Source organism: Apodemus sylvaticus, chromosome 11 (genome assembly GCF_947179515.1).
Source record: "Apodemus sylvaticus chromosome 11, mApoSyl1.1, whole genome shotgun sequence".
Lineage (NCBI taxonomy): Eukaryota > Metazoa > Chordata > Mammalia > Rodentia > Muridae > Apodemus > Apodemus sylvaticus.
Window position 1 is genome coordinate 4,487,526 of NC_067482.1, and position 12,394 is coordinate 4,499,919.

The 12,394-nt window shown below is 45.2% G+C and overlaps 1 protein-coding gene across 7 annotated transcripts in view; it reads right to left on the bottom strand.

The window, feature by feature from the left end:
- Lrrc8b (leucine rich repeat containing 8 VRAC subunit B) overlaps nt 1-12,394 on the bottom strand; it is a 66,029-nt gene that overhangs the window by 32,694 nt on the left and 20,941 nt on the right. For 2 of the 7 annotated variants that reach the window (XM_052199797.1, XM_052199792.1), the window contains exons 1-2: nt 4,198-4,438; nt 3,441-3,598 (exon numbers count right to left, since the gene is read on the bottom strand). The exons of the other annotated variants lie outside the window; for them this stretch is intronic. The gene's annotated coding sequence lies outside the window, so the exon portion shown is untranslated. Of the gene's footprint in view, nt 1-3,440; nt 3,599-4,197; nt 4,439-12,394 lie in introns of those variants that run through there. 7 annotated transcript variants of the gene reach the window in all.

Below are 12,394 nucleotides of genomic sequence, written 5' to 3' on the forward strand. Positions count from 1 at the left end.
CCCCAATCACCTCAGGTTCTTGTAGCTCTCTGCCCTTTCCTTTCAGAGCCCTATTATCCTATAAGTAGTCACTCCATTAGGGGATTTTTCCTCCCACCAGCAATAAGGTCTGAGGTCTGGTCAGTATATATTATGCAGATTAATGCATCCTGGAGCTTACTATGCAAATGTATCTATTGTATATTAATGAGTAGATAAAAGAGTTAAAATTAGATTTCCTGACTAGAGCAAAACCCACAGCTTATTTTTCCACCATTTCACCTTCAATGCCCCACATTCCACGTGACATTTGAAGGTCCCCACCCACAGAGACTAGAGAGGCACTGAACCTCCTGTCTGCAGGGAAGAGGGTGGGCAGGGAGGTGGCTCAGCCTCAACAAAAAGACTCTGGGGCTGGAGGGAGCACAGACAGCTTCTCATGAAAAGACTAAGGGAATCTAGGTTCTGGCTGCAGAGATGGTGACAGACAGCCCGCTGCACAGGACTCCGTGGCTTCACCAGGGAAGAAGCCATGTTCTCTCTGGGGATTTTAGTTTTCAGGGTTTTCCATGGGACAGAAGTCACATTCCCTATTTGGAAGTTTAACTCATGACTTTTAAATGGGAGTGTGTGTTAGGATTCTGTCTAAGCTCCACCCCACCACTACCTGGCAATAGCCAGGTATGCCCCTCCCCACCATTACCTGGCAACAGCCAGTAGGCCTGGCCTACTATAAAAAGGGCTGCTCAGCCCCTCTTTTCTCTTTCTCTCTCTCTCTCTCTCTCTCTCTCTCTCTCTCTCTCTCTCTCTCTCTCTCTCTCCCTCTCCCTCTCCCTCTCCCTCTCCCTCTCCCTCTCCCTCTCCCTCTCCCTCTCCCTCTCCCTCTCCCTCTCCCTCTCCCTCTCCCTCTCCCTCTCCCTCTCCCTCTCCCTCTCCCTCTCCCTCTCCCTCTCCCTCTCCCTCTCCCTCTCCCTCTCCCTCTCCCTCTCCCTCTCCCTCTCCCTCTTAGCTCTTACTCTCTTATTCCTCTTGCCTCGCCTCTCTTGCTTCTCTTGGGCTCTCCTCCCCTCCCCTCCCCCCTCTCTCCACGTGGTCATGGCCGGCCTCTACTTCTCTACTCTCCCCCATCTCTGCCTCTCTCTGCCTCTACTACCCCCTTAACTTCCATCCTCTGCCCTAAATAACCTCTATTCAGTGTGTGTCTGGCCCTCGGGGGAAGGGGTGCCTCTGCATGGGTCCGCTGGGGCACCCCCTTCTCCCACACTGCCATATACCATATTCTCTACATATCTTTTTCTTTTTTTTTCTTTTGGTTTTTCGAGACAGGGTTTCTCTGTGTAGCCCTGGCTGTCCTGGAACTCACTCTGTAGACCAGGCTGGCCTCGAACTCAGAAATCCGCCTGCCTCTGCCTCCCAAGTGCTGGGATTAAAGGCGTGCGCCACCACTGCCGGCTATCTTTTTCTTTTTATGATCAAAACAGTGTGACTTCCTCCTGGCCAAGTAGAACATCTAGACTCTGACTCCCTTGGCCTCCTGCTGGTGACTGAAGTTTCTCCTCTCCATACAGCAGATGAATCTCTACTGAGAAAGATGGCTCTTTCTTAGGCTGTTTCTTAGCAGCCAAATTCAAAAGGTGGAAAGACCTGAGAAACTGACTTTTTCCCTGCCCCTCACCCAGTAAATAATATTTTCCCTGTTTATATGTGACACCATCTGTTTTTGTTGTGGAGCTTTAGCCAATCAGAAAATGCCACCATAGAGTCACTGCTGGCTGAAAGACAGACAGGTAGAAATGAGGGGTAATTATCTGCCATCAACTAGGTGGTCCCCAAACGGCCACTAAGGGAAGGTGAAAGAATATCACATCTCGCATGGACACTGCTTGAGGACAAATCCCAGGTGATGAAGGAGATGGGACCATGTAAGCTCAAAGCCGGCACTCAGAAGGAGTTTGTGCTTTGGTGAACGGAGACACAGTATAAGAAAATGAAGAAATTGATACAATGTATCTCAGGGTAACATTGACTAAGGGATAATAGTTGCTGCAAGGTGTACAGGTGTGCACAGCTTGGGGTGAAGGGAAAAGCAACAGAGAGTCAGGGCACTCTCATGAAAGACTGGGGTGGGGCACACCATGAAGGACCCAAACAAAACCAGAACAGAGAGTCAAGGTGAACTCAGGATGACAGATCCAGCACACTGGAGTTTCTCAGACAAGCATGAGGATGGAAAGGATGAAGGAAGATTAGGATCAAATATTAAATAAAGTCTCATCTGTCAAGATATTACATTTTGAGAATGCAATCCAAGTCTAGAGCATTACAGATATCTGAGGAATTATTATCTGGGGGAGTGCTCTGGGAATTAACAAAGATTTTTCACAAGCAGAAAAGAATTTAGACTGGCTATTACATGTAGGAAAAAGTCACTAAGTAACGGAATAGTGGAAAACTACTTCAGAAATGATATTTCAGGGATATTAATTTGAAAACATTCATTGGTAAAAGACCAACACAGAGAATAAGGAGGCCTAATTTTATATTAGAATATATATATATTAGATAACGTCCAGAAGGAAAGCATAAATGGACACAATTAAAATTCCGAGTAGAAAAAAAAATCAAATTTCCAGATTAGCTCAGCAAATGATGCAACTAGACAATTAGATTTTGAGGAAGCAGGATTTTCTTCAAGTCTTAACATTTTTTTTTAAAAAAGAAATGAATTTGCTAAGTGGTATTTTAAATTAGAAGATACCCAAATACTTCAGTAGAATTAAATATTTTTACCAAACAAATATCATTTTAGAACAAATAGCCAAATTTTGTGCAAGGCAAATTTCATGCATGTACAATCATTTAAAACAACACAAAAGGGTGCCAGTACTTGCAGAGCCTTACCAGCTGTCTGGTAAACAAGGTGCCACCTTAGTAAAGTGGGCTGTTGATCACTGGAAAAACTAGGCATTATGGCACTCAGCCCACAGTCAGATCTGTGGAGAGTCAAATTATGATTTTTGCTAATTATGGACCAACACTTCATGTGTTTCACAACTGGTGCCCAACCCAACAGTTCTGTTGAAGGGATGGTGTCACCACAAGGAAACCTCATCACTTTCATTGCCAAGTTAGGTCCCCCCCACCCCCACAGTTTAAACGAGATTGGGACATAGCTCTGTCAGTAAAGACCCCACCAGACAAGCATGACATTCTGAGTTTGGCTAGAAACAATGAGTGGCCTCCAATCCCTGGTCTGGGAAGACAAAACTGGGGATCCCTGTCTTTTTCTGGCTGGTCAATCTAGCCAATCAGTGTGTTCTAGGTTCAGTGAAAGAGCCAATCTCAAGAAATACAGTGGAGAGCAATTGACAAAAACACCAGATATTGCGAGCCTGGGCGTGCACACCCACGTGTACACACACACACACACACACACACACACACACACACACCTGACTTACCAGTTTAGGCATTAGGATGTCTCATTCTATAAAAATCACTGCATGGGGGTTCCCGACCTCAGTCCATTGGTTGGCTGTAAGTATCTGCATCTGTCTCAGTCAGCTGCTGGTAAAGTGGGGAGGTGGGGCATGGGGTAAGGAACACTGAGAGGGAGGGACTGGGAGGGAGGGCAATATTTGGGATGCAAATAGATAAGAGAATTAATTTTAAAAAGTCACTGAATGGGATGGAGAAACCATCCCGGTGAGGTGTCACAGAAGAGAGAATGAGCAAGAACTAACTGTGATAGCAGCAGCCAAGTGTGGCAGTGTGTGTGTGTATATATATATATATATTACACCCTTTCCTTTATATGCAAAATTTGAAAACTATTTTAAATAAAAGAATGACAGCCTGAACTAAATCTAAATCAAACTAAAACTTGTTCCTCTGCTTGGCAGCAATGTTTTTCTTTTTCTTTCCTATGTTATTTAAATATATCCCAGGAACGGGCTGTGTGGGCAAACCAGGAAGTGAAACCAAATCTGATCCCACTGAGAGCAGGGGACAGTGAGACACACTTTGGAATTAGCTGGAGTGCTATTAAAATTTCATTTAAATGTCCATTCCCTTGGCAACATCGATTTAATCAGAGCCACACTAACAGGGATTTCAAGAGGTAAGTCTTCAATTTGTTGTCTGGCAACTGATCTAATCTTTTATGTAAATGTATTCTCCTGCAGTGGGACTGGCCAATTTGAAACATGAGTAACTTACCCAGCCCTGTTGAGTGGCGAGCAGAGTGAAGCTATCCTGTCCATGCTAGTAAACGTTCTCATAAAAACCGATGGCAATCCGTAGTAATGACTGGCTTTGTGGGGAAAGTGGCTTTTGCTTCTTAGATAACAGATCCCATTACTCTGAACTGTTCTGCTGGGGATCCTACTAGATCTTCATTCTGCTGAGAAGTATAAACTTACTATGCAATCACCCAGGTGCAGTAAGAATTAAAGTGTGATGACTTGGTAGAGCAAGGTCTTGTTAAACAAATCTCACTCTTGTTGGCTTTGCTTCGGACTCGGTAACAATGATGCTGCTTATGTGCTCTGCAACTGTGCTGCTCATGCCTTCTGCAATCCTGCTGCTGATGTGCTCTGCAAACATGCTTCGTATGTGCTCCGTAAACATGCTTCGTATGTGCTCTGCAAACATGCTATGTATGTGCTCCATAAACACGCTTCTTAGGTGCTCTGTAAACATGCTGCTTATGTGCTCTGCAATCATGCTGCTTATGCACTCTGCAATCATGTTGCTTATGGGCTCCACAATCATGCTGCTAATGCGCTCTGCAATCATGCTGCTTATGTGCTCAATGACCATGCTGCTTATGTGCTCTGCAATCATGCTGCTTATGTGTTCTGTGACCATGCTGCTTATGGGCTCTGCAACCACACTGCTTACATGTTCTGCAACCACGCTGCTTATGTGTTCTGTGACCATGCTGTTGATGGGTTCTGCAACCATGTTGCTTACGTGCTCTGTAACCATGCTGTTTATGGGCTCTGCAACCATGCAGCTTATGGGCTCTGCAACCATGGTGCTTATGTGCTCTGCAACCATGCTGTTTAAGGGCTCAGCAACCATGCGGCTTATAGGCTCAGCAACCATGAAGCTTATGGGCTCTGCCACCATGCAGCTTATGGGCTCTGCCACCATGCTGTTTAAGGGCTCAGCAATCATGCAGCTTATGGGCTCTGCAATCATGCTGTTTATGCATTCTGAGACCATGCTATTTATGGGCTCTGCAGCCATGCTGTTTATGGGCTCTGCAACCATACTGCTTTTGTGCTCTGCAAACTTGTTTATGGGCTCTGCCACCATGCTGTTTAAGGGCTCAGCAATCATGCAGCTTATGGGCTCTGCAACCATGCTGTTTATGCATTCTGAGACCATGCTGTTTATGGGCTCTGGCACCAAGCTGCTTGTGGGCTCTGCTGCCATGCTGCTTATAAGTTCTTCCACCATGCTGCATATGGGTTCTGCAGCCATGCTGTTTATGGGCTCTGCCACCAAGCTGCTTATAGGCTCTGCAGCCATGCTGTTTATGCATTCTGCAGCCATGCTGTTTATGGGCTCAGGCACCATGTTGCATATGGGCTCTGTCACCATGCTGTTTATGGGCTCTGTAATCATGCTGCATATGGGGTCTTCCACCAAGCTGCTTATGGGCTCTGCAATCATGTTGTTTATGCATTCTGCAACCATGCTGTTCATAGGCTCTGGCACCAAGCTGCTTATGGGTTCTGGCACCATGTTGCATATGGGCTCTGCAATCATGCTGCATATGGGGTCTGCCACCAAGCTGCTTATGGGCTCTGTAGCCATGCTTATGCATTCTGCAACCATGCTGTTTATGGGCTCTGGCACCAAGCTGCTTATGGGTTCTGGCACCATGTTGCATATGGGTTCTGCAACCATGCTGTTTATGGGCTCTGCCACCAAGCTGCTTATAGGCTCTGCAGCCATGCTGTTTATGGGCTCTGGCACCAAGCTGCTTATAGGTTCTGGCACCATGTTGCATATGGGCTCTGCAACCACGCTGTTTATGGGCTCTGCCACCAAGCTGCTTATAGGCTCTGCAGCCATGCTGTTTATGCATTCTGCAACCAAGCTGTTTATGGGCTCTGGCACCATGTTGCATATGGGCTCTGCAACCATGCTGTTTATGGGCTCTGCCACCAAGCTGCTTATAGGCTCTGCCACCAAGCTGTTTATGGGCTCTGCCACCATGCTGCATATGGGCTCTGCAACCGTGCTGTTTATGGGCTCTGCAACCGTGCTGTTTATGGGCTCTGCCACCAAGCTGTTTATGGGCTCTGCCACCAAGCTGCTTATGGGCTCTGCCATCATGCTGTTTATTCCTCGGAGACTGGGCGTAGAAGATAGCCTAGAAAGATCAAAGGAATTCTCACTCACTGATTTATTTTCTTCTGACTTTAAGCGGGGTTGAGTAAGTTTAATCACATAAAGTGCAACATTTTTATGAATATTCCTTAGCAACCCAAGTAAGTTAGATCCTCAATGACCTATAACCTTAGCACCCCCATCAGGTACTGCACATAAAGCAAAGTGCTACTCCACAAGGCAAGCCCACTGCTGTCACAAATATGAGTAAAATTTAAAAGAGGGGGGACACCCAAATCAAATAAGTGACCAACAAATCAATTTGAGTGTGCATGCATATGAGCACAAACACATATGAAATATGCTAATCACAGGTCCTGATTGTATTCAACACATACCTATATGTGTTTAATAAATACCTAATGGCCTATTCTGCCAGGGTACTGCTGCCCCTAATAAATTGAGCCTGTTTTACTGCCATAGCATTGAAAGAGATCGAAGAGTCCGAGTAAAGCTTTAATTAAAATGTTTTATCTGTAGACTCATGGAAAGATGAGTATTGAAGCAGGTCAGTGACCAATGGCGTGAGAGATGGCTCAGTGTGTGAGGGTGCTTGCTGCCAAGCCTGACAACCCAAGTTCAATCCTTAGGTTCCACATAGCAGAACAACAACTCCTGCAAGTTTTCCTCTGTCCCCACATATGTACCATGGGTGCGTGCCTGCGTGTGTACACACGTGTGTGTGTGTGTACATGTGCATGTGTGTGTGCATACATGTGTGTGTACATGTGTACCCGTGTGTGCATGGGCATGTGTGTGCAATGTGTGAGTTGGGTGTGCACATGTGTGTACCTGTATGCATGTGTATGAGCACAGGCACACTGACACACACAAACATACTTGCTTTTAAAAGAGAAGTAGACCAGTCTTTTAGACTGCCTTTCCTCTAAGGTTTCCTCCCCTATGTCTGTTAATCCCTCTATCAAAGATTACACTTTAATTTTAGAGACTTTTTTTTGGAGCCTCATATTTTTGAGTTGTCTTGTTTCGATTCTTTTGGTAGAGAATTTGTTGAGCATTTGCTGAATTGTGGGCTGAAGGGGACGAGAAGCGGATCCATCCTGTTCATGTTTCCTCTTGCGGCACTCAGTAAGGTCAGGGAAGATAGGGAACACAGATGATGAAGGAAACTGGTAAGGCACCGATGACTAATTCTGAACATGGAGTACTTCTAAGTATGCAAGCTGTTCTTTTCTTAAGGAGATAGGTAAACCATGTTCTTGACTTTAAGGATATCAGCTCAGGGCTAGAGAGATGGCTCCGTGGTTAAGAGCAATGATTGCTCTACCAGAGGCCCTGAGTTCAATTCCCAGCAACCACATGGTGGCTCACAACCATCTGTAATGGGGTCCGATGCCCTCTTTCTGGTGTGTCTGAACACAGCCACAGTGTACATATATATACTACAGTATATGTACAGTATACATAAAATAAATAATTATTTAAAAAAGAAGTCTATCTAAAGACATGCAATTTAATTTTATTTATGACAACTTAGTAGAAACGTATTGCTATTTAGTGGTACACATATGTAATTCAGATAGGAGATAGAGGCAGAGAAAGTATGGTCTCCAGGCTAGCCTGGGAAACATAGTAAGACCCTGTCTGAAAGAGCAAACAACTCCCACTCCAAACAAATGTGTTAAAGAATGCACACACATGTAACAGAAACACACACACACACATATTGACTTCTCTCTAACCACGCTGACTAGCTTGTTCTCTACACGGGGTCATAGACAATACTTAGTCCATTGACATGGAGAGCAAAGAGCACATATTAGGAGACGCGTTCTGTCTTTATGTTATCAGGGTCCTCCTGTTGATTGCCCCCAGAGTCCTTGGGCAGAATGATATTGAAGAATTGTGCTCACAATTCCTTTGCTGCACAGAGCTTGCCTGTGGCCTTGAAGATTATTTGCTCTGCCCACCGTCTGCCTCCATCTGGTTGTGGAGCAGGCAGGACCGTGGATTCTCTGTGGAAATCACTGAGTTTCCCACCGCCAGGCTCAGACACTAAATACATGGTGGGATAAAGCACGGCTGGTGCCTGTTCTACTGGGAACTAAATCTGTGCTTTTCTTTAGCAATCATGTCACAATCTCCACTATGCCTTCCGTCTACACACCCTGAAGAAACTCTCAAGACTCTGAGTTCCCCAGACGACTTCTCTGTCCACCTGCCCCCGCCTGCTCGCTTGCCACCTACCTGCCTGTTGAGTTGTGGTCACTGTTCTATCCTGGTTTCTGATTCACCTTCCTGCTTGCTGTCGGTGGCCCCTGCCCTGGCTCATACTTCCTTTAGGTATTTTATCTCAGTATTTTATCTGAGTTTGACACCTGTTGCTTTCACTGTTGGAAGCTTTTGTTTCGGTGATTAAATATGGAGAGTGATCTAAGCCCATCTTTCTCTACTGAGCTGCCAGCTGCATAACATTTAAGGCGGATATTGTATCCTACTTCTCCTTCAAGACTACATCCCTCTTTGTCCCTATCACAAAGCCCGGTTTCCCCGCTGCTCTGGTTTCTGGGATAGTCATAACGACAGAATGGATTCATTACTCAGTTTAATGGTTTTCTGGTCGACTAGATTAAGTGTGTATGAATTACTACATAGTCAAATCCGGGAAGAAACTATTATACTCCAAATTCATATCGATAATGACATGAACACTCCAACCTTACTTAAGTAGTCAATGTTACAACTTTTCCTTTTGATACCTCAATACATGTTAGGGAAAAAAATATTGTGACGTTTGCCTTGTGAAATGTGGACAGCATAGAGGTAGCCCTCAACGTTTTATGCCATTAAATTACAACTAATTTAATTCAAAGGCCAGTAATTTCAAACACATCCAGCATGTGAGTAAGGTAGCACTCAGGGAGGTGCAGCTGACAAGCTCTCCTTTCATGAGTGATGACTCAAATTAGCTAGACTGAAAATAAATCTAAAGGGCACACAGCTGGCATGTAGCTGTCAGCAGTCTGCTGAGCAATAATGCGACTCATTTTCCCTGTTTGTACAAATGGCTTTGCAAGCAGGACCTGCCACCCAGTGAGTACATGTATCCCCCCCCCACCTGACCTCCCATCCCCCATCCCCACCGAAAGGAACACTCTGGGAACACCTGTGTCAGGCTCCTTTGCTGTCATGGGTGCTGTAAACTGCAGAGTGACTTCTTGATGCTACTTAATGAGAAAAAGATCTTTAAGGCCCATGTTCTGCATGACACAGAATAAGGGCTCCAACATTTGAGGAGAGTTTTACACTAAAGGGATTTGCTAGTAAGATTTAAGGGCCAGCCAAGTGCTGGGCCAGAATCCTGACCACTGGGGACACACAGCCTGTTTGTTACAATGCAGCAACCTTAATTAATGTTTTAACTTTTTATTATGGGGAATTCCAACCACACACAAGAGCAGAGAGAGCCAGAGCCCACACGCCAACCGACGACGATGACGACATCATAATCACAATGCCCACTCTCTCTGGGCCACCTGAATCACATTCTAGACACCGCTTATGTCTTATTTCAACGTCTCCTAAGTAGAAACCTAAAAAATATAACCAAAACATCATAAATACACCTGATGGTTTGCTATAAATATTTCACAATCTTCTGGAAAAGTGGGGTGGGGGCCTGGCTTTAGAGACTTTGCTATATTCCATGGTATAAGTAGTCCCCTACTAGGGGTAATGTCAAACCACAAAGTCAAGTGCAGTTGAGATGCACAATAACAAATGTGTCAACCTGCACAATGCCTCGACTCTGCAGACACACTGGGCATAGCTTTTTTTTTTTTAATGGATGTCTTGTCTGCATATGTCTGTGTGCCATGTGCCCAAGGAAGAGTAGTCAGTGCACTTCCTGGCACTGGCATTAGGGATGGTTGTGACCTGCCACATGGGTGCTAGGAATTGAGTCTGGGTCCTCTGGAAGAGCAGCTAGGGTTCTTAGTCAATGACATCTCTCTCTCTCCAGCCCTATAACTTAAGTTTTTTGTTTGTTTTTTGACTTGTTTTTAATGACTGTTTAATGAAATTCCCCAAAAGTTTAGGAAATTATTTTGATAAGCCAGAACATGTCAGCATTAACATCTGCAATTCACATTGAAATAACTAGTAATTCTTGACTCTCACCAACTGTCTAGATGGCTCTGATTCTCTGTGGTCTCCCCTATCTCTCTGAGGGAAGCAGGAAAAGGGAAATTTCAGGAAGCCACACCAAGGCGGGAGGTGGGCGGCGCTCACCCTGGCTGCAGGCTGGCTGCCTCCTGTTCTATGCAGCTGCTGCCCCTGCTTCTGGGGAGCTAACTGAGAGGCCCTCACCTTCACCTTCTTTTCACCAGGGGATTATAGCTGTGCTTTTATCTTGAAGAAAAACAATTTGCAAAGGAGGAGGAGGAGGAAGTTGGAAGAAGTTATACCCACACTGAGCAGAGCACAAGCTGCTAATGAATTCTAAGCTGAGGGAGATGGGCTAGGAAGGGGGTTTGCAAAAGCCAGCCATTAAGTTTGCCTTCGGGTGTGGTGGGGCAAGAGCAGACGACGGTACAGGTACAGCTGAGTGACCTTCAGCCTGGAAGGTGCATGCTGGACCGTGACCCCACCCTGAGCTTACGATGTTTAAGCAAAGCTCCAAGGTCCAACCAGTCATTTTTTTATTGTAAACTTTGTTTTTTGTTTTTTTTAAAAACTGTACTAGGGAGATTTATAGCACGATAAAATGGGGGAAGAGAGGGTTGCCCATGTGCTCCTTCTGTAGGTCTAACGTGACCAGCACTTGCCTGACCACACCCACGTGTTTTCCAGCAGATCCCGAGGTGACTTCACCTGCAACTGCTCTCGCTCTGCACACTCCCCTTTCCACATCCGGCAGCTTCCCTTCCTCAGGGTTTCCAGACCTTCTGAGGAGGCTTCCTTGGAACATCTACCTGATCTCTGGCCTGCTGTGCTCAAGCTGGATGCTCACGCGGTCACTGACTTAAGAGGCAGGAAACCTCTCTGATTATATATGTATTGCAAGACCAAATTATTGGGAGGAGACTAATGGACAATTGGTTTTTATAAAGTTTGTTGATATTTGGATATGGATAAATATATTATATATATAATATAAGTATATTATATATATATATAAATTCAGCATATATATTCAGAATATATATATATATTTGGTATATATATCCAGTATGTGTGTGTATGTGTGTGTGTGTATGTATGACTGAATTCTGTGAAAAATGTCTTGAGAAACTGAACGCCATCTGGGTAGGCAAACGGTAAGGTGGGGTAGGACAGGGACAACAGGGCTGGGGGGCTATGTCTGAGTCTCTCGTCTGTGCTGTGCTACAGGTACTGAGTGGGTCCTCTGAGCACCCACAAGGACAGAGCAGCAGCTGCCTTCTCCTTCAGGGAAGCTGTCAGAATCCGCTGTGGGCGTGTCTCTAGCAGCGCCTCTGAAACTGAGGCACACCGTTCCCTGTATGTGCAGACGTGGGTGGTTGTATAGGCAGACAACAAAGAAGTCTATTGCTTTGGTCCTAAATGCAGGAGGACATCAATTAAAACTCTCAAAAGGAAAAAAAAAAAGAGGGGGCAAAGAGAAATGGTGTAGATTGGATGGTGTTCAAAGCCAGCAAACTAACCAGGGGGAGTGTAAGGGGAATAGTTTTCTATCAGGTCAGACTGGGTGAACCAGGGAGCAACCAACAGGGGGTTGCTAGCACTGCCATGGAGCCCGAAACATTCCTGATGTATTAAATAATGAAATCAAAACGCAGGATTCACCACGTGATTTCCTCCTCAAATAAAGCTGCGGAGTAATCTAATGAAATGGTTATCGTTCTGCATCTGACACTCTCAGAGGCCCTGCCCTCTCAATGTTACATTCGCTTAAAATCGACTGGCAAACATCTATCGAATCGTGCCAGACACGGCTGAATCACAAAGGGACTTGAGATCTCATCGTGCTCTGAGAGAGAGGGGAGAACTGTATTTACCAATGAAATAT